Source organism: Gadus morhua, chromosome 17 (genome assembly GCF_902167405.1).
Source record: "Gadus morhua chromosome 17, gadMor3.0, whole genome shotgun sequence".
Lineage (NCBI taxonomy): Eukaryota > Metazoa > Chordata > Actinopteri > Gadiformes > Gadidae > Gadus > Gadus morhua.
The window spans coordinates 20,667,056-20,687,375 of record NC_044064.1 but is presented as its reverse complement, the minus strand read 5'-3'; the positions used below and the strand labels follow the sequence as shown (position 1 = coordinate 20,687,375).

Sequence of the window (20,320 nt, the reverse complement as noted above, 5' to 3'; positions counted from 1 at the left end):
GTTGCTTGCTTTTAGTGGCGTGGTTCAAACGTCTCAAACGTCAAAACAAAATCAGCCTTGTTGACGCTGCAGATTAGCTCATTTCGGATGAAAGGCGCTAGTCCGAAGCGAGTTATATACGCCGTTTTGTCCCTTCCAGCAGTAAAGGTGCTCGCGATTTGAGAGTCAGGGAACATCAAACCGAAGAGAACTCCTATCCCCTCATTCGAGTTGTATGACTGGTGCTTGACCACTGTGTTTAGAATCCACAACACCTCCGCTTTCAGTGTTGGTGTCGCACCAAATGCTACCCTCAGGTCAGTGCTAGCAGCGCGGACCGTCTGCGGCGGTGGCGCCGGGGCAGAGATGCAAAACGTAGAAATGGCTGGGGTCTGTGTGTGGCTCCTGGCAGAGGTTTTATTTTTTTGGCTCTGCATATGGCTGACTACAGCCTTAATCCCCATGGTGCCGAGCTTGAATGTAGGCTACTTTTGCACGGAATACATGTGGCCTGTTCTGGGGTGGCAACGGACGCTAGCCATCCTCGGAAACGGACGTCTTCCAGCCAACTGACGTTGAACTTTTTTGCAACCCATTGTTACAGACTAGCTAGCAAGCGCGCAGACATCCGTTTATATATGCAGCTAGCAAGAAAAATAAAAAATTAAATAGCCCTGCCCCGACAAATTTAAGACCTCCCGAGTTATAAATTTAAGACCAGCATATGACATTTTTGACGAATTTAAGACTTTTTAAGGCCTTAAATTTAGAAAAATGAATTTAAGACTTTTTAAGACTTTTAAGACCTCCGCGGACACCCTGTATTTATCAATCGAAGCAGCAGCTCCTGGTACAGCAACGCAGGCTGAAACCCTGTCAAGTTCTGAAAGTGGTCTGTAAAGGGAAAAAAAAATAAGTTGACTCAGCAAAAAATAATTAAAAATGCAAAACTCACATTATTAAAACAGTGTGAAGGCACAGGGACACTGCTCTTCACTTATCACACTGGACAAGCAATTTTAAAAGGCTAAGTGAATGAAAATATAAGTCTTGACATGATATGTATTGGCCCCTTTCAATTGCATTCTGATGGAGTACAGAGCCAAAAAAAATGTCACTGGACTCAAGACTGCCCTATGTGCAGTAGCACTGTGAAATATAGGTGGTATGTTCATTTGGTTACTGTTAATTAATTAGTCTACTTGACTATGTGCACTGTCTTATTTGCCCATAATAGTCATTCAATTAAAATCTTACCTTAGAAATTCTGCCAATCAAATTCGGTGAAGTCCCTTATGAATGCAGCCACGTGGGGATTGAGGGACACCTGCTTCCTCTGCACCATCTTATTTGTCTTCTTGCTCGTCTGGAACTTCGCCGTGCACTTGGAAAATTCAGTATTGATCCTGAAGAGAAACCTAAAAAAAATAATAATAATTAAACCCATCGCTCGTGCACAATCTGTTTTGAGTGGTTTAAATCTGATTGAAATAATATGATAGCAATGTGTGACATGCACGCAAAGATATATGTAACCTAAAATAAAATAAGACTTCTCCTTTTGATCAGCAATCAAATTAACCTAATAGGCTCGTTACGTTAGATCTAAATGCTGGGAATTGTATGTTACATGTTACACATCATAATAAAGTTCATCATAGCCATCTCTACAGTAATAATAAGGGATCTTTTATTAGACCTTTAACTGTCTTTAGGCTGTTACGTATTTTAAGAACCCAAGCTGTATTTCCCTCACTTAACCACTAGGAAGTAGGACCAAACATATAAGCCGTAAATACTATACATAGCCACAAGGGGAGCAAGACCTTACTGAACGCTGCAATAAATACTTCAGCCACAGAAGGCAGCACCACAGACAAATGAGGAAGCCCAGGGTAATACGTCACACCGGCTCCTCTCCCCTACTTCCGGGCCACGCGGACCAGACTGTGGCTGTGTCCCAATTCCTAGGACGCATCCTTCGAAGGCTGCATTCGAAGGATGCGTCGACGCCGATTGCGTCACAGCGACGCGCCAAGTGCTGTCCCAATTCCAAGGGTCCTTCAAATGCGGCCTACGAATGCAGCCTTCTTTTCCCGGATTTGAAGGATGCATCGGCTGTATCCTTCGCGGCCCAACGTATCCCAAGATCCTTCACGGCCCAACGTATCCCTCCCAAGATTCATTGCGCACTCAATCAATGGAGATGGCGGAGAATGGCGATTTAAGTTTTGCATTTAAATGTAAGTATTTGGTTTCTAGTCACTCGAGTATTTAACGATACAAATGTTTAAAAAAACAAGGGCCCTTAAAACTTTTTTCATTGAAGTAATAGGCAATATAAGTTAGGTAACGTTACAGTTAGTGACGCTGTAACGTTAACTAAGAACACCCGTCAAGCCCTGTAGTTTCAAATAAGAGGTTAAAATGGTTATATTTACCGAAATTGTGGCGATTATATAGATAATTTGCTATTCTGTAAGGTTAGATAAATGGACCAACGCGAACACAGGTTGTGGACCCTGGTTTTCAGACCGTAACGTTACAGACGTTGGGATTGATTACACAGTTAACTTGGTTATTTTGCTATTTAAGCTGCTTTGGTTTGGTAGTGTAAAGCAAAACTAATTCTAACATTTGGTTTTGGTTTAGGGGGCCAGCAGCATACTGCTCGATTTATTCTATTGAGGGGGGAGAATGATGAGCTGTTCACTGGGGTGAAATACTCAGCAAGTGTGGCTTGGGGGTAAAGAAACAATCGTTTATTTATATCGTAAGTTAGTTTATAAAAATTATTATAGGCCATTTATATATCTTCATTTGACCATCTTGTAAAGGTTAGTTAAATTAGCCCTCATTAAACAGCAGGACCGATACAACATCCCCAGAAATCGTTTACTACGATGTCCTATTTTGGGTTATTAAAGAAAGAAAGACAAAAAAAAGTCACAGCTCGCATCAGTACTAGACCGCACTAGAAAAACACACAAAGAAAAAGGGTGTTTTGACTTCTACTGGTTGTCTTATTATTATGGGCTTCATATAGGATGAGGGCTAATTTAAATGTAACCTTTACAAGATGGTCAAATATATATATTATAAATGGCCTATTGTTAACATGGGCTATTAACATGATTGATAAATGTGTCTCTTGTTTTCTCTGATTAATAATGTCTCTGTGTTTACTGTTTAGGACAATTCTGGAGAAAATAGGCCTGCAGGGGAAGGTGTCTCCCCCGCAGGCAAAGAAAGAAAAACTTTTGCTGAAATTTGTTTTGATACTGCTCTTGTTGTTAACTGCCATGATTGATTTCCTCTGCCTTAGGATTGCAAGTATCCAGGGTCAGGAGAGGGGGTAGGTGGGAAACCCACTGCTGCCACTTGGCCCTGGTTTGTCCCCTTGGATAAGGTATTGTGACATATGCATTCCACCAACCCCCCTGTCCTAATTGCCTCCATCCCTGAGAACACACCAGGGCCAAGTACAGCAGTGGTGGATCAGGAGGTTGAGGACAAGATCAGGAGGAGGAAAGACAGCGAGGGCCAAGGTCCAGAAAGAGGGACAGAGAGGAAGACATGTTCCAGAGTCGCTCACTATCTTCCGAAAAGGACTCAAGATTCACCTGTTCAGAGTCCACCTCGACTGCATAGCCACCCTCCCCCTTCTGGCAACCATTGTACCCTGTGTTGTATTGTATTAAGGTACGGCCACACCAAAAGCGTTACCCGCGTATCACGCGTATAAAATCGGCAATTTTTCCATAGGGAACCATTGGTTTACGCGCGTATGAGACGCGTACGAGCGTTACATGCGTATAAGCAACATTTTACTCGCGTTAGGTGCGTATGAGGCGCGTATATATACGCGCGTATATATACGCGCGTATATATACGCGCGTATATATACGCGCGTACATATACGCGCGTACGAGGAGTTCAAAAAATTGAACTTTTTACGCGAGTAACGCTCATACGTGCTTTTATGGAAACATTTTTAGCGAGAAATGTGCATTTTACTTTCATAATGTTCGCTCGGTGAATGTGAAGGATGTTTGGTTTGATAGTTATGACGAAGAGGGAACGCTCCGTTCACTTGCATGGACAGAGTCTCTGGTTACTAAGCAACCTCAACGTCTTGGCGGACTATATATCTGCTGATCAACACTACGAATGCTGGAAACACACCAGACACACCATGTGAAGTTATTTAACCCGATTATTGTTATTTATATCCGAGATTATTTAATCTAACGCGATCCAAGCTCTATCATCCACCCAAACACGGCGGCGTTTGGGTTTCCTTCCTCGGACTCCTAAATCCACAGGCTGGGGGGGGGGGGGGGGGGGTCTCATCTACGCGCGTTACGCGCGTATCTGACCATTTTTGACACAAAATGGTCAAGCAACATTTTAGCTGCGTTACGCGCGTACATGGTACGCGAGGTACGCGCTTGGTGTGTTCGCGGCTTTATAGTACTTAACTGTGTAGCAACTGCAGTAGCTGCTATCATGGCTGTAACACGGGGAATGGGTTAGCCTAGCGATTGTGGTACTTGCACTTGGTTCTATGAACATCCTTTCTGTACCGACAGCGATATATTGATGCACTTCTTATGACAAATGTACTTATTGTAAGTCGCTTTGGATAAAAGCGTCTGCTAAATGCCCTAAATGTAAATGTAAAATGTCAATGTTCCAGTTAATAAAAGAGGACATGAGGCTACAAAGGGAGGCAGAGGAGAGAGCCCAGGAAAGCAGGAAAAGAATGGATAGGTTTTTCTAAATTTTGGAGCGTTTGGTGGACAAATAACTTATGTTCTGTTATATTTAACACATTGTTTATTATTATTTACATATTTATTGAAACTTACTTATTTAACTAACTATTTAACTAACTTTTTTGAATAACTATTTATTAAAACCCTTACTAACTTTTTTGTATTGACTAATGTATTCGTATATAACTTATAAAACATATACAACAATAAAACTATTTACAACAAACATTCATGTGACTATTTACAACAATTATTATAAAACTACTATATACAAAAACATAATGATCAATAATAATTTTTGTTGGTTTCTTTTTTTCGGGCTGTCCGGTTTAACTTCTGTTTACTAACAGGTCAGTTCAGCTGTCAGGGTTGCTAGGTGACAGGAGCAGCGCGTGGTCATGCAAGTGAAAGGGCGGTAACGGTTTGTTACGTAAACCAGAAATGCTCCGTAGGCTAGACCGTCCCATTTCTTCGGCCTTCGGAGTGTCCTTCGCGGTCTACGAAGGCCGCATCCTTCGAAGGACGCGGTCTATGAATTGGGACACAGCCTCTAACCTCCTTTATTTGGATTTGTAAATTAATTTGTATTACTTAAGTTTTTCTAGTAAAATAACAAGAAAGATAAAGATGTGTGGGGAATGGGGAGCCATGGACTTATAAGCCACTGTTAAATATGATCTGCGATTATAAAGGACCTGGCTGTATCACTGACATGTGCCTGGCATGAACCGAACATGCACTCAGTGCATGCTGATTCACGCGCTTATTGGTTGGGAGCGGAGCGTATCTGCAAACTGCCGAGGGGAGAGACAACGCAGAGAAAAAAAAGGCAATGGAGCGATTTTGTTTACAGGCTGAGTTTGGAGTTTTCCCTAAACAAGAAGTGTGCGTCGTTGAAGATGTGTAAGTGATGATCACCTGAGTTTGTTTTGTGTGTTTGTATATATATATATATATATATATATATATGTATATGTGTGTGTTTAGAGCAGCTGTTGAATTCGGTGAAGTTCCGTGCCTCGCGCACTTACTGGGGCCTGCCCGTAATTCCGACGCCTCATTGTTCTGACGTCTCTATGTTCCGAAATATTTCCCATTAGATCGACATGCCACTATTCCGACGGTTCAATGTTCCGAAAACGAAACCCATTGGTCCGAAGGTCCGTTAGTCCGACGTTTCAAAAAGGAGGCGCATTAGGCAGACGGTTCAATATGCCGAATAGGAAAAAGAGTTTTATACCTCGCTCGCTCCCTCTCTCTCTCACTCTCACTTTGTGTGTGTGTGTGTGTGTGTGTGTGTGTGTGTGTGTGTGTGTGTGTGTGTGTGTGTGTGTGTGTGTGTGTGTGTGTGTGTGTGTTGAGAATTAGACCTCCGCTCTCTGTCCATGGTGCTGCAACACCGTGTCGAAATGAAGTGAAGCGTTGTCTTTTTGCCCTCCAAAATTCATCGTGAACGTGATATGTAGGCCTAGGTTGTATTTTGGAGACAGAGAGTGAGAGTGAGATTGAGAGAGAGAGGGAGAGGGAGCGAGCGAGGTATAAAACTATTTTTCCTACTCGGCATATTGAACCGTCGGCCTAATGCGCCTCCTTTTCGAAAAGTCGGACTAACGGACCTTCGGACCAATGGGTTTCGTTTTCGGAACATTGAACCGTCGGAATAGTGACATGTCGATCTAATGGGAAATATTTCGGAACATTGAGACGTCGGAACAATGAGGCGTCGGAATTACGGCATGGCACCCACTTACTAGCGTTCGACTTGGAGCCGTCTTGCACAGACCTGAACAACTATGACGCGCGTCTTTTGCAGAGCACACAACAAAAATGCTGTGCGCTCTGCAAGCCGAGCATCTTGGAGTGGTCAACCGGGAGCAGCAACAGCAGCAGAAACAGGATGCCGGGCTGTTGTTCAGCGTATTCCTGCTCAAATCGGCGGACCATCCACAATAGGAATCGGGGGATTACTTTTCACAAGCAAGGTTTAACATTGCCGTACTATTGGTATAATTGGTATTGAATAATAAAACACGCCAAACCATGTGGCCTTTATCATAGCTACACGTATGACAAAAAACCGCATGAAAATATGTGGTATTCAGTGAGGTATGATTAATTAAATGCGCTGACAGTTCATTGCTCCAGCCAAATGGATTACACTGAGTGGAGCGGATGACCACTCCAAGATGGCGGCCCCACGTCTCGTCAGCGCCAGTAGGCGGTAGCATTCGATGCTCCGTCTATCATATAAGATGTCTACCCATAGGGTGTGTTCGAAACCGCCTATTTGCTTACTACTCTTACTAACTATGACGTCAAATTGAGTAAGCAGAACGTAGTAAGCGAGTTTTAGGTAAGCGAGTAGTATCCGAATGTCTTCTACTTCCGGAAAGATTTTGTGTAAGCATCGCTAGCTTACCAGACGTACTCAACTGCCCCAGAATGCACTGCGTCTATTCAAAAGAACAGTGGAAGCAATGGCGCTAAACGGGGAGCCGCAGCAGCAGAGCCCACAGCCAAAACCGATGTAATTGTTTAATAATTGTTTTTAACACATCACCGCAAATCCTTATGTTGAAGATGTACTGTGACGTTAAATGTGACGTTTATAATATTTATTAACGGCGCCCGGCCGGTAGGTTATTGACACGTCATTTGATTCACGTCACCTGAGGTGGTTAAGTAAAGACGGTCTTCTGAACATCGATTACTCAAATGGATTACTCAATCATTATTTAAGGATTCGAGAAGTAAGCCAAATATTTAGTAGGTAGTAAGCAGTAAGCAAGTAGGTGGTTTCGAACACACCCATATGTCTGTATAGGCCTAGATGTTATGAGCCAATGCTACGACACTTTTAAACATGCTACGACACTTTTAAACACATATTTGCCTCCTTAGATGCTGCCATGCACTGCATAAGGGCACGGCACGGTTCTGAGTGGGAAAGGACCTAACGTTACTTCATCTAAAAAACAAAATGTGCAAATAAGTTCCCTGATGAAGGCAAAGTAGGAAAGCATAGCGCCATTTATGCTAGCGAGCCAACCTGACGCGGTCGGATCGGATGTAGGCTTCAATGAACAAGTGATACATATAAATTATGTAGTATATCATTTCTGTTGTCGTGTTGTTGTACTTATAGCAATGTTTAATGACTTGGTTGTTTTCGGTTCTAAAGCTGTCCGATGCCAAACTTCGTCTTGACTTCGTCATGTTTTTGACAGCTACGGCAGCTCGCAGGCTGTTGCCTGAGCCTGTTCTGTTGTCTACTACTACTAGTATCTCCCCCTGCTGGTAGGTTTTGCCCCCTGGGTACCATACATTCTTTAGTGCTGCCACATAGTGAAATTCATTGCACTGCGTCGGGACTCACACTGCGCAACACAATGGCTATTAGATCATAATAATTTCACATGATCGATCATTGATTAATCATGCCCATCCCTAGTGTGCTTTAAAAGAAATGTATGGTGATCATGAATGTGGAAATTACATGATTATTTGTTTTCCTTGTTTTTACCTCTGAATGAAATCCAGGGTAGAAGCTGCCTCGGGCTGGTAGTCAATATTGAAGGCATAATGAGACCCAAAGAGGACCGCCAGGGCAGAGGTGAAGTCCATCTGGAGGTTGGTTGGTGTTATAAACACCTTGCCCTCCAAGGCCAGCATCCATTGCTTCGCTGAGAGAATGGAATCTCCTAGCAGAGATATGTATGTGTTAAACTTAATTGTTCACAAAAGTAATTACATATCAGAAGTTAATAAATAACTTAAAGAAGAAAATATTGTATATAGAAAATTTACATCATAAATATTGGTATAAAATAAAAAAAAAGGTAAAAAAAACAAGGAGGAGAAACAATTGCCAAAAAAGTGTATATTAGAAAACACATTTTATTCATCTGTTTTTTCTTTAAAGGATTTTCTGGACTCTGGGAACCCTTAATGATTGTTCAAGTGTAGCAATCTTACCCAGCAGGATTATTCTTGGCGTCCTGGGAAGGGAAAGCTGGGTCTCTGCGTCTGCCTGAGTGGTGGTGAGCTATATGAAAAAGTAACACAAAAGAACAAAAAACAGTACTTGGATTCAATATTATAGTATCTAAGTGAACTGTACGTTATCATGGAAATAACATAAAACAATTACTTACATCAGCTAGAATGAACAGGGCGTCCTCTTTTTCATGAAAGAAGGCCATCATGGTCAATACGACAGCAAGGCAGGGGTCAAGTTCTGGCTCTTTTGCCAAGTTGGCGAGGACTGTCCTTACTTCTTTTCCCCAACAAAGCAGCTGTGACTGGAAAAATGTCATTACCCTCTTCCCCTTGCTTTCCATGGACTCCCTGAGTCTTGCATCGAGCTCGATCCCTGTCAGCTGGTTGTAGTGATCAAGGAGGAATCTCTTCTGGAAGAGGAATGGCCATTCTTTAATCAGTTCCTGCATAGCTGGCAGCATGTTTATATTGCGCCGTTGGGTCTCGAAAGTAGTCTCCATCAGTTCTGCTACTCTTGCCCTGTACGCTCCTCTTTGGCCCTCGTGGCTGAAAATGAGCTTGAGCTCCTCTTTTTTATGAAGAAGAGACTCCTTCGTTTCTCCCTCTGGGAGAACGATTGGCTGCCAGTTAATGCAGCCATATGAGTCTGTTTTGGCACATTTTCTGGCTGGCTCACTGTTGTCAGCAGTGGCAGCAGGAGTCACAGCAGGCCTTCTCTCTTTTCTCAATCGAGCTAGAGTGTTGTTTCTGTTGAGATTGTCGACTCTGGACTTCAGCTGCTGACAGAGCGTGTAGTGGCCGCTCCCCATCTTTTCTCCCTCTTCTGTCCTGTCTTGAAGGCTATTAGGATATTTTTCTATGATGCCTTTTGCAATAAATGCACACTGGCTGAGGGTGGGGTTTAGGCAATGCTGTCTCATTTCATCCACCATCATTCTAACCATATGTCTCCTGTCCGAGATATCGGGCTTCTCCTTCTCATTCAGCTTTCTCCGGAGGCTGGCTCTACACTTCTCTAGGGGTACTCCAAATGATGTGGTCCAGTTGCTGTTTCCAGCTGGAATCATGGGGGACTGCACTGTTGTTTCCAGTTCTGAGACTGGTGTCAGGGTCAGTATTTGTGAGAGGTCTTGATGGCTCATAGTCGTCATTTGTTGGCTGCCTCTATGTACAGATATAGTTTAATGTTTCTCTGCATACCAACATTTAAGATATACAATTTCTATATAAAATATTTACATTTAAAATCTAATTTTGTTTCAATTAATTGATTAATTTAGTTGGTAGCCATCTAGTAAGTGGGATAATGTATAGCAAACGGGTCACAATTCGAGGCGAACAAGATATCTCTGCATATAGATCCTGTCAGTATTATTGTGTTGTTTTTCTCATATTTTTTTTTTTAATAATGAATACATCAGGACATTCCCTTGTCCTCCTTAGTGGGGACAAGGGGTCTGCCAGCGACGTGGCCAGACAGCAGACCCACTGGATTTCTCAAGAGTGACCCTTTTGCTATAAATGATGCCTTACCTCTGTTGCTGAATTTGTGAAGAAGTTTCCTGCAATCAACAATTGACAGCAGGTCTTTTATGTCATCTTCTCTGATATACATCATGTCGTCTGCCTCCCTCAGACCCATTGCAGAGAGACTTTCTACAAGTCTCCCGTGAGTCTCGTCATCAATATGGGGGAGGGTGCCACGTATGATGTCCTCCATCACTCGTGACCTAAACAGACAGAATGGTGGAGAACAGCAAGATCGAGATCAAACCTCCTATATACAGGCACCGGGTCATAGTCAGCAAGACTGTCAGCACCTACACAAACATACTGAGTCTCACAGCTATGCTGTAGACAGTGCACCCCAAGGTCCAAAACTGGAACTGACTGATATTTTTCCGAAACAAAATACACTTTTTCCTGTTTGACTATTATTAGAGCAATCTTACCCAGCACATAGCCACTGTCATTGAGATTAAGAACAACAGTCATGCCCTTTTTGTATGTGGTGCCTTTGTATGTGGCACTTGCTGTTTCCATTGTGGTGTCTTTTGTTAACCCCCTGCACGTCACTGCTTGCTGAATCGCTGCATTGTAGATTTGACTATCAAATGCATTTGCCTGATCAATTTGGAGAACGGGAGCAAAGATGTTCCCACTGTGCAGGTAGGCCTGTAGTAACTGGTGCCTTTCTGCCAGAGTGCTACCGAGACTCTTAAAGTTGCGGAGCTTTCGTGCACACTGCTTAAAATATGTGTGCTTACTTTCAAAGTGCAATGTCCAGAGGCGAATGAGAGGACCAAATTTTAAGATAAGGTCTGGATAGTGGAGAAGGTAGTGGTGTTTTGGTTTTGCAGATTTGTCTGGAAAAAGAGACACTCTAGAGTCCAGATATTCCCTGATTAGAATGTTAAGATAGGCCACCTGGTTGGCATGGATTTTGGGTGCACAAATAAGCTCCACTATCTCCCTAAGTTTAAGGAACAACAACCTACTTGGTCTTCCAGGGGATTCTTTATTCGATCACCAATAAGAATTGGGAGAAGCCGCAATAGGCACCAGTTCTGAGCAGCACTCCCACCCAACTTTTGCCCTTTTGGCCTTACATCACATGGCCGGTTACTGGCATCACTTCCTTGTAATTTCAGATTAGATATACATCTGTTCAACTGAGTATACGAAAAGTGTTTTCCCACAGACCTCAGGTTCTCAATGTACAACGCGAGATCATTGGAAACAATCCCCTCAAAAAGATCGTGCCCTAGGCATGGTGGAAGGCCTGGTTGGCACACATGAAAATGTTTAAGTTTGTTGAAAACTGAGTCAAACTTCACACCCTCAATCATGAATTCCTGACCCCTGGACAACTCCTCAACACAGTTTTCATAGGTTTCTTTTGTCCTTACTGGGCCAAGCTTTGTGGGCTCTCTTTCAAAACTTTCTTTATCTATACTGCAGTATCGACAAAAGTTTTTGCTGCTGCTGAAATTTTCTGTGAATCCCCCAATAGAATGTGATCCCAGGTTATCACCTACGATTGCTATCACTGCCCCCTGCAAGGTCACACCACTGTTTAAAGTAATGCCAGACTCCTCAATCTCCTTAAGCTCATCTCGGGTAGAAAATACTTTTTCTTGGCCAAAATGGCGAATATCAACTTCCCTGCAAAGAAGCACCAACTGCACAGGGTCTATAGCGGATCTATTATGTGGCAGTATTTCACCCAGTGTCATGTAAACAGCAAGGAGCTTGTGCTTCTTCTTGCCTGATCCAAGTGGGTTTGCAACCTCAAAAGCATCCTGATATAGTATGATTGACACAGAGGATGGTGCTTGCTGTAACAGGGTGTTTTCTCTACAGTTCTTACCATCGTGCACATCCTCTAACACATGTGCGGCTCCCGCAGAGTGCATCTTTGTAGCATTGTACTGTTCCCAATCTTTAGGGTTGCTCAGAAGTGCTTTTAAAGTGTCTTTAACTGGCACATACTGGCAGAAACGTTCTTTACCATTAGGATCAATTCCAAGATAAACCTGAGTTGGCTCAACGTAACTGAAATTACTCTTGAAAAATGTCTTTCTAATTTGATCTGAGCGAAAAACACCCTCATTGTGCATCTTCAGTAGATTTTCTTTTGATAGGCCATCCAGTATTTCATTGATTCTATCTCTGGGTATCCCAAGTTTTTCTAGTTCTTGACTTATTATAGTCAGTATGTGTGCCATTCCATTTGAATTGATTGCTTGGAACTCTTCAATTAGAGCTGAGATTGTTGTGGCTGGCAAAAGCATCTTAGCTTGCATTCTAAGTTTGTCAGGAATCCATCTCCATCTTCTTTGTTTGAGAAACTCTCCCCAATTTCAGCAAATTCTGCATGGTCTGTGCCATAATCATTCCCATTTCCATCATCAGGATTGTCGGTATTATCACCAGACACTCCGCCGGCAGAAGCTGCTTGCTCAGCTGAATGCTTTCTGGTCATATGTGAGAGGAAAGTAGACCTCACCCTGAAATTCTTTTTGCAACTTTCAAAAGGGCATTACATTTTCTTGCCATCTCTAATGTGCCATTTCAAATGTTCACATAAGCTGGAAAAGTTTGTTGAGGTGAAGGCACATCCCTCAATATGGCAGGTCAGATCAATACATCTTGGAGACCTGCTGACAGCTGGTTTGGGCTTTGAGTGGTTGCGATACATGTGAATCTGAAGGGCAGTGGCAGTCCTAAAACTACAAGGACACCCAACAAGCCCACAAGAAAATCTAAAGTTAGCAAGATTCCTGTGTTCCTTGACATGCCTAATAAACACAGAGATAGTCTCTGCAGAGTAACAACATTGTTTGCAAGAGAAACCCATTTCTAAAGATCCCCAATGTATTTATTATTTATTCACATCTTTAGTGCTCACCTTAAATCTACATTGTTTCCTCACTTCCTTTTTTTATATCTTGTTTAAATGTTTCTAATTAATCCATGTTTTTACTTTTATTTACTCTGTGCCTAACAAGTAGTCCTGTATAAAATGTATTTAATTTCTGAATTGAATGTGTTGATTGGTGATTTGTAGAGAGGGGTTGGGGGGTATTATACTGTTTCCTTTTATGTTACTTTTGTGTGTGTGTGTGTGTGTGTGTGTGTGTGTGTGTGTGTGTGTGTGTGTGTGTGTGTGTGTGTGTGTGTGTGTGTGTGTGTGTGTGTGTTTAGTGGGGCATATTACAACGATGGGCCAAGGTTGGAATCCTGAAGATGGTCTTGGTCCAACACATTGGAACAGCTCTCAGCTTATGGACAAAAACAAAAAAACAGGCCAGCCAGTTAAAATTAAATTAAAAAAAACAGTTAACAATAATCTTACATGCAGAGGCAAATGTACACATTCAGAACGAATACATCTTACTTTGAATGATTCAGTTATGCTTCAAATCTCTATCACATAGTAAAACATCAAAATGTGACAGTGTAAAGTACAACAAAGTGTGAAGGATGGTCCTGGCCAATGACATGCTTTTCTAGAAGTTGTTGTATTACAATTCATTATTTGGGTAGGCTACTCCAACTTCGTTGCTGGTCGATATGTAAACATTTACTTTTATATAAATTATTGATTGCATTTTTCGTAAATAGTTAGTTGGAAGGAATCTGTTTCATAAGCAATAACATTGAACTGAATTTTTTAGGCCTACATTCGTTTACTATGTTAGGGTTAGTTATGTTAGGGTTAAGTTTGATAATCTTTTTTGTTTCCTCATCAGATCCCAGTCCATCATGCTCCTCTACTTGTCTGCCGTGCCACCATCATGCCTCATGCATCAATTCTCAGCGCCTACCCAGCTGCATCTTATTCCATTTCGAAAAAGCGAGCATCTCACCAAGCAAAGTTTTGCTAATGCTAATAAAGTTATTTAAATACTTCATTCTAAGGATATCTGAAAATATTTACAGATGGTTCTAAAGATCCCAAAGGACAATGTGGTATTGGCATATATATTCCAGAATTTGAAAAAGTAAAGTGGGAAAAACGCCGAAAATATGCCAAACCGACACAAAAAAAAACTTTAATTAAATAGCTACGGACATTACATGATCACCCTGTTGAGGGAATACGTGTTAAAGATGTGTAAATGACGATGATCACGTCGGAGATACAGACTGTCAGCGGCAACGCATCATAATGTAGCGACCCTGGGACAGTAAATAGTTTGTGTGTTATGTGTTGCATTATATTTCGTTGTCCGTTATGCCAGTTGTTCTATGTGCATGTATTGTAATGGTCTTCTTGTCAATCAGCGTTGGGGCGAATCATTAGGTCAGCTGAGGGAGGGCCTTGGAAGAACAGGAGGGTGGGGGCCTGCACGCGAGTGAGACCGTGTTGGGGGTTGCCGAGGTAACCGGGGTTTGTTTTGGGTTGGTTTTCTGCCAACGGTTACGACGTTACGGGTTTCAGTGACCTGGTGACCTTCAACTACTAATGACTCGACATCATTATGTCACCGGCGAGGTCATTACAATATATAGGGGAGAGAGGCACACACTAAAATGAGATGTAACCCCCGATTAACAGATGTAGCGCCGATAAATGTTTTATAAGTAATTGGTCTGGACCTCATAGCTGCATAGCAGAGACTACCTCGATCGAAACCAGATGAAGTTAGTTAGTTTTATTTTGGAAACGCGACAGACATTAATCAGCGTCGTCTTCTTACTTTTAGTTTCACCCGCAATACGCAGCGGGAGGACCGTTAGCTCAATAACCTTTTGAGCCTGCTATTAAAAAGTCTTACCCACTCCACAGTACACCCGAGGTAAATCAATTATAACGCCAGACTATAGATTTAAATGTCTGTGTTGATAGAATAATGTTAGAAATAAAACTAACCAAAATTCCGTTTCATTATTATTATCCCCATGGCAATAGCTGTCAAACATCAGATACTCGACTAAAGTATGCTACAACTTGTCACCTTATGCCTTATGACCTCACAAATTTTAAAGAACAATTTTTAAAAACTTACCACAAAATAAAGAAAGGTCCATCATCAGAGTTGTTTGGACCATGGTTCAATGATGTGATGTGATTAAAATGGAGACTTGAAGTTCTTTTTACCGGTTTTTATTATTACTGTATTAAAATTGACAGTAGTGTAATATTTCCCAGAATGCATTTGCAAATCAAACAGTAATTTACTGTCGAACGCAAACACAGTAAGATACATTTCTTATAACAGTAATAGTACTGTGAAAACAACGAAATCGACAGTACTTTATTGCATAACGCAAATACAGTAAGAAACCGATGACATTACAGTAATATTAATGTGAAAACAACAGAAATCGTTTACAGTGTAGGTTATCGCACGGTGGAACGATACGAAACGAATCGTGGAAGAAGGTGAGGTCCGAGTCGACTAAATGGAGAACCTCTGGCGGGAGGTTGTGCGCGGGGGGGACCCAAGAGGACCTAGACGTGAAGGGGGGCCGGGCGGAGGGCGGGTGATTTTCAAAATGAACCGCGAGTTTCACCCTACGGTGATATTCCTGCAGGTCGGAGCGGACCTGGTCGTATGCACCCTGAGAGCCAACGCCCTTGGAGGGGATAAAGGTAAGGCCCTTATCAAGAACAGAGAATTGCGCAGCGGTTAAGACGAAGGACGTGCTGAGGTAGCACCCAATGGTCCAGGAAGAGGCTAGCCGTGGGGTGGGTCCAGTGGATACCGTCTCTTTCCGTAGAGAACTAATTTCTCGGTAGAGCGGGGACGGAGTGGCAGTGGGCGACGATGTATGCGTTCAGGCGACGCAAATTGTCCTGCTCGGCGTGCGGGAGGAACCTGGAGAAATTAACCTCCGGTACGAGGACCCGAGCATGGGGGAAGGCCACATGGGCCATTCTGAGCGCAGCTCTTAGGTTGCGGATGGCCCCCTGGTCGCCCTTATGGGTCCTATCGTAGAGGCCAAAGAAGAGGAGGCAGAGGGAGGGGGGAAGGGGGAGGGGAGGAAAGGGAGAGGAGTAGGGCGGTGGGGGGGAGAGAAGGGGATGGAAAGGGAGGAGAAGAGGGAGACGGATCGGGAGCGGACATCTCGGTCAGTACCACGAAGGGTCCCAGGGTCGTCAGCCGGCGACGGGGCTCCTGAGGTAGGTAGGGCGGGAGTAAAGGGAAGTGGCAGAACACCGGAGAGCAGAGGGTGGTCATCGGTGGGATCAGAGACCTCAAGTTGGTGCCGGATCCTAGTCCTCAGGTCTTCGAGGGTGTCTTGTTGCAGGCGGTGCCCAAAGTGGCGTACAGCCCAAGAGGAGGCGATGTCGAAGTTACGACGCCAAGAGGGGTCCGCGAGCTGTGAGAGGACCCTCAACTTGTTGGTGACCGTGGCCTTATAGTGGTCAATGAGATTGGTTGTGGTGTTATACTCCCAGTTCCTCGCATTACCATCAATCAGGGCCATGGTGGTGGCGTTAGGGACGGCGGGGCGGATGGTGGTGGTAAGGGTGCCGGCGAGTCGGGAGATGAAGGCAGGGGGTTCTGGGTCGCTGTACCTGGCGAGGTGGTGTGCTGCCTTAATGGCGGCTAGGATAACCCTGTTCTTAAGGGCGAAATCCGGGTCAGAGGAGCGTGGTGCGTCGGGGACTTGAGGTCTACCGTGAACCGGCGCCAGGCCGGAAGGTCCCGGGCGTGCGGCGGTGGCGGTCTCTAAGGCCACGGGACGGGGGGAGGGGGGTGAAGCACGGGACCTGGGGTCATTAGGACGGGGTACTTGGTGATGGCGGGGCCGTGGGGCATCACGGTGACCAGCAACGGGTCGGTGGGTCGGACGGGCGTTAGCTCCGCGACGGGCGTTAGCTCCGCGACGGGCGTTAGCTCCGCGGCTACTGCGTGCCACGCGGTGCGGGGAAGGCGCGGGGTAGTAGACCCGGGGCTGGGGCAAGGGAGCGCGTCGATATGGCTTAGGGGGGGACCACATATATCCACATGTATCATATACATATACAGTATGTATAACATACATACAGTATATATGGGGCAATTTGGGAGAATAGAGATAATAAATATATACAATATGTCTAAAACATATACAGTATATATGGGGCAATGGGAGAATAGAGATAATAAATATATACAATGTGTAAAACATACATACAGTATGTATGGGGAAATTTGGGAGAACAGAGATAATAAATATATACAATATGTCAAACACATGTAGTATATATGGGGCAATTTGGGAGAATAGAGATTATAAATACATACAATATGTATGGCACACACACAGTGTATATGGGGCAATTTGGGATGCGCAGGGGCATCAGCAGATGGCGCCAGAAAACCAGATGCAGGGAGCACTTGGGAGAAGAGAGGGAATATAATAGTCTGTCTGGTTAGGGTTAGGGCCAGACAATGGAGTGGTTATGTTTAGGGCCAGAAGGGGGTGTGGTTAGGGTTAGGGCCAGACAATGGAGTGGTTATGTTTAGGGCCAGAAGGGGGTGTGGTTAGGGTTAGGGCCAGGCAATGGAGTGGTTATGTTTAGGGCCAGAAGGGGGTGTGGTTAGGGTGAGGGCCAGGCAATGGAGTGGTTATGTTTAGGGCCAGAAGGGGGTGTGGTTAGGGTGAGGGCCAGGCCATGGAGTGGTTATGTTTAGGGCCAGAAGGGGGTGTGGTTAGGGTTAGGGCCAGACAATGGAGTGGTTATGTTTAGGGCCAGAAGGGGGTGTGGTTAGGGTGAGGGCCAGACAATGGAGTGGTTATGTTTAGGGCCAGAAGGGGGTGTGGTTAGGGTTAGGGCCAGGCAATGGAGTGGTTATGTTTAGGGCCAGAAGGGGGTGTGGTTAGGGTTAGGGCCAGGCAATGGAGTGGTTATGTTTAGGGCCACAATGGGATGTGGTTAGGGTGAGGGCCAGGATTAGGATGGGGACGGTGGGCTGGGCGGGGCAGTAACAAGGGGCCCTCACCCTAACCACACCCCCTTCTGGCCCTAAACATAACCACTATATATGTATACATACCCATACATGTATACACATATATGCGCACATGCACACCCATCCTAATAATAATGATAATAATAGCTGTAACACTAATGATAGTAACAATGCAAAAAAACATACGGTTTGAGGAGGGACACACGGGACCACATGAGAATATTCTAAACATTGTAAAGAACTTGCCAAATAACCCTGAATACAAGAACCAAAGATTGTAGACAGGGGGCGGTGGGGGCAACAACAGACGCAACCGTAAAATCTAGAGCAGGCCCTAAAGGGCAACATAGCCTAACGATAGCAGAACATGGCAGCAAGAGTGCAAGGTCTAGAATAATGGGGATGAAGGAGATGGTGTTGTTGGTTGGGGCGGTCCAGCCGGACCTGCGCGCCCAGATCTGGGTAGTGGATGGAATCGGGGATGAAGGAGGTGGTGTTGTTGGTGAGGGCGGTCCTGCCGGACATGTGCGCCCAGATCCAGGTGTGGATAAGGCGAGGGGAACCAGAGATGAGGGAGATGGTGTTGTTGGTAAGGACGGTCCAGCCGGACGTTCCAAATGGCCCTGACCAAAGGATGTAGACAGGGAGGGTAAACAGGAGGCGATGGGAGTAACAACAACAACAGTAGGAACTAGTCTTAATAGGCCCTATAGGGCAACAGAACATCACGATAACGGAACATGACAACCAGAGTGCAGGGTCCAAGATGAGGTGATGGAGTTGGGGATGAAGGAGATGGTGGTGTTGGTGAGGGCAGTCCAACCGGACATACACGACCAGGTCCAGGTGGTGGATCCTAGATGAGGGGGGGAGGGGGAGAAGAGAGACACAAAAACACACGAAGAGCAACAGCAGCCACAAACCCAAAGAAGAGCCCAAAAGGGCAACAGGGCGTCACGGTAACAGGACACGGCAACAGGAGTGCAGAGTACATGACCACTTTGACGAAGACGGGGATGAAGAAGGTGGTGTTGCTTGTTCCTCTTGGGTTAGGGTTAGGGTTAGGGGTTAGGGTTAGGTTTGGGTTAGGGCGCTCCCTCATGCGCCATGCAGCAGTACATGGGACTATCATGTAGTCTCCCATGCACTACTAACATGTAACAGGAGCAGGGCACGGGCACATGCAATTAAAATACGTTAAAAACTTTTGCTTCCATAAAATAAACAAAATGAAATAAAATCAATAAAAGGAATAAAATAAGGGAGAAAGGTTATGTTTAGGAGAGGGGGAGGGAAGAGGTTATGGTAAGGAACTGATGGAGTGGCTATGTTTTAGGACCGGGACGGATGGAGGGGCGAGACGGATCATCATTTAGGCCAAACGGGGCTGTGGAGGAAAGCCTAAAGATCCACCTTCTCTCAGCAGCTCTCCACTGGACCAGGGACCAACCGACATTGGTCTCTAGACCGGACAATGAAAAGTTGTTGATATGATGTGAGATGAAGTGAGTATAGAGCCGTTTATCATTTTTTCCTTTCTGAATATGGTAAATGTGTTGGTATAACCTCTGTTTAATAGTAGCAACCGTTTCGCCCACATAGATGGTCCTGCATAGTTTGCACTGGATGGCGTAGACGACATTGCAGGAGAGTAGTGTGAAGGTTTGCGAGATGGGGACACCGGCTCGACAGTTGTAGATGTACTTCAGGTTGGTAAAATAGGGGTCAAAGGTTGTGCGTATTGCTTCGTTGAGTGCCGTATGGACTAGCATGTCCTGCAGGTTTTTATTACGGCGGTATGACATTAAAATTTTAAAAGAAGCGAGTGGGGCGGTTTGAGGTAAGGCGGAATTAAAATGTTGTTTTATAGCTTGCTTGAGGGGGCCTAGTTGTCTCGAGAATGTTGAAATGAATGGAATAAACCTATGTTCCGTGTTCTTTTTTCCAGGGAGAACGGGCCGGCCTGGCTGGAAGAGGGCGGTCACTTCCCCTTTAATAGTCAGAAGAAAACGTTTGGAATAGCCGCGGGGTCTAAGGGCCTTAAAGGGTCCTGGTGGCCTCCTCTACGTGGTGGAGTAGAGAGCAGATGCGGTGGAAACGGATTAGTTGTGCATTGATGATGGAGCTGAAAGTATGCTGTTGGGAAAAATA

The 20,320-nt window shown here is 44.4% G+C and overlaps 1 long non-coding RNA gene across 1 annotated transcript; it reads left to right on the top strand.

The window, feature by feature from the left end:
* Positions 1 to 2,505: 2,505 nt before the first annotated feature.
* On the top strand, positions 2,506 to 3,461 carry LOC115529195 (uncharacterized). The gene is made up of 2 exons (XR_003973486.1): positions 2,506 to 2,725; positions 3,305 to 3,461. It is a non-coding gene; the product is annotated as an uncharacterized LOC115529195 (long non-coding RNA).
* The last annotated feature ends 16,859 nt before the right edge of the window (positions 3,462 to 20,320 follow it).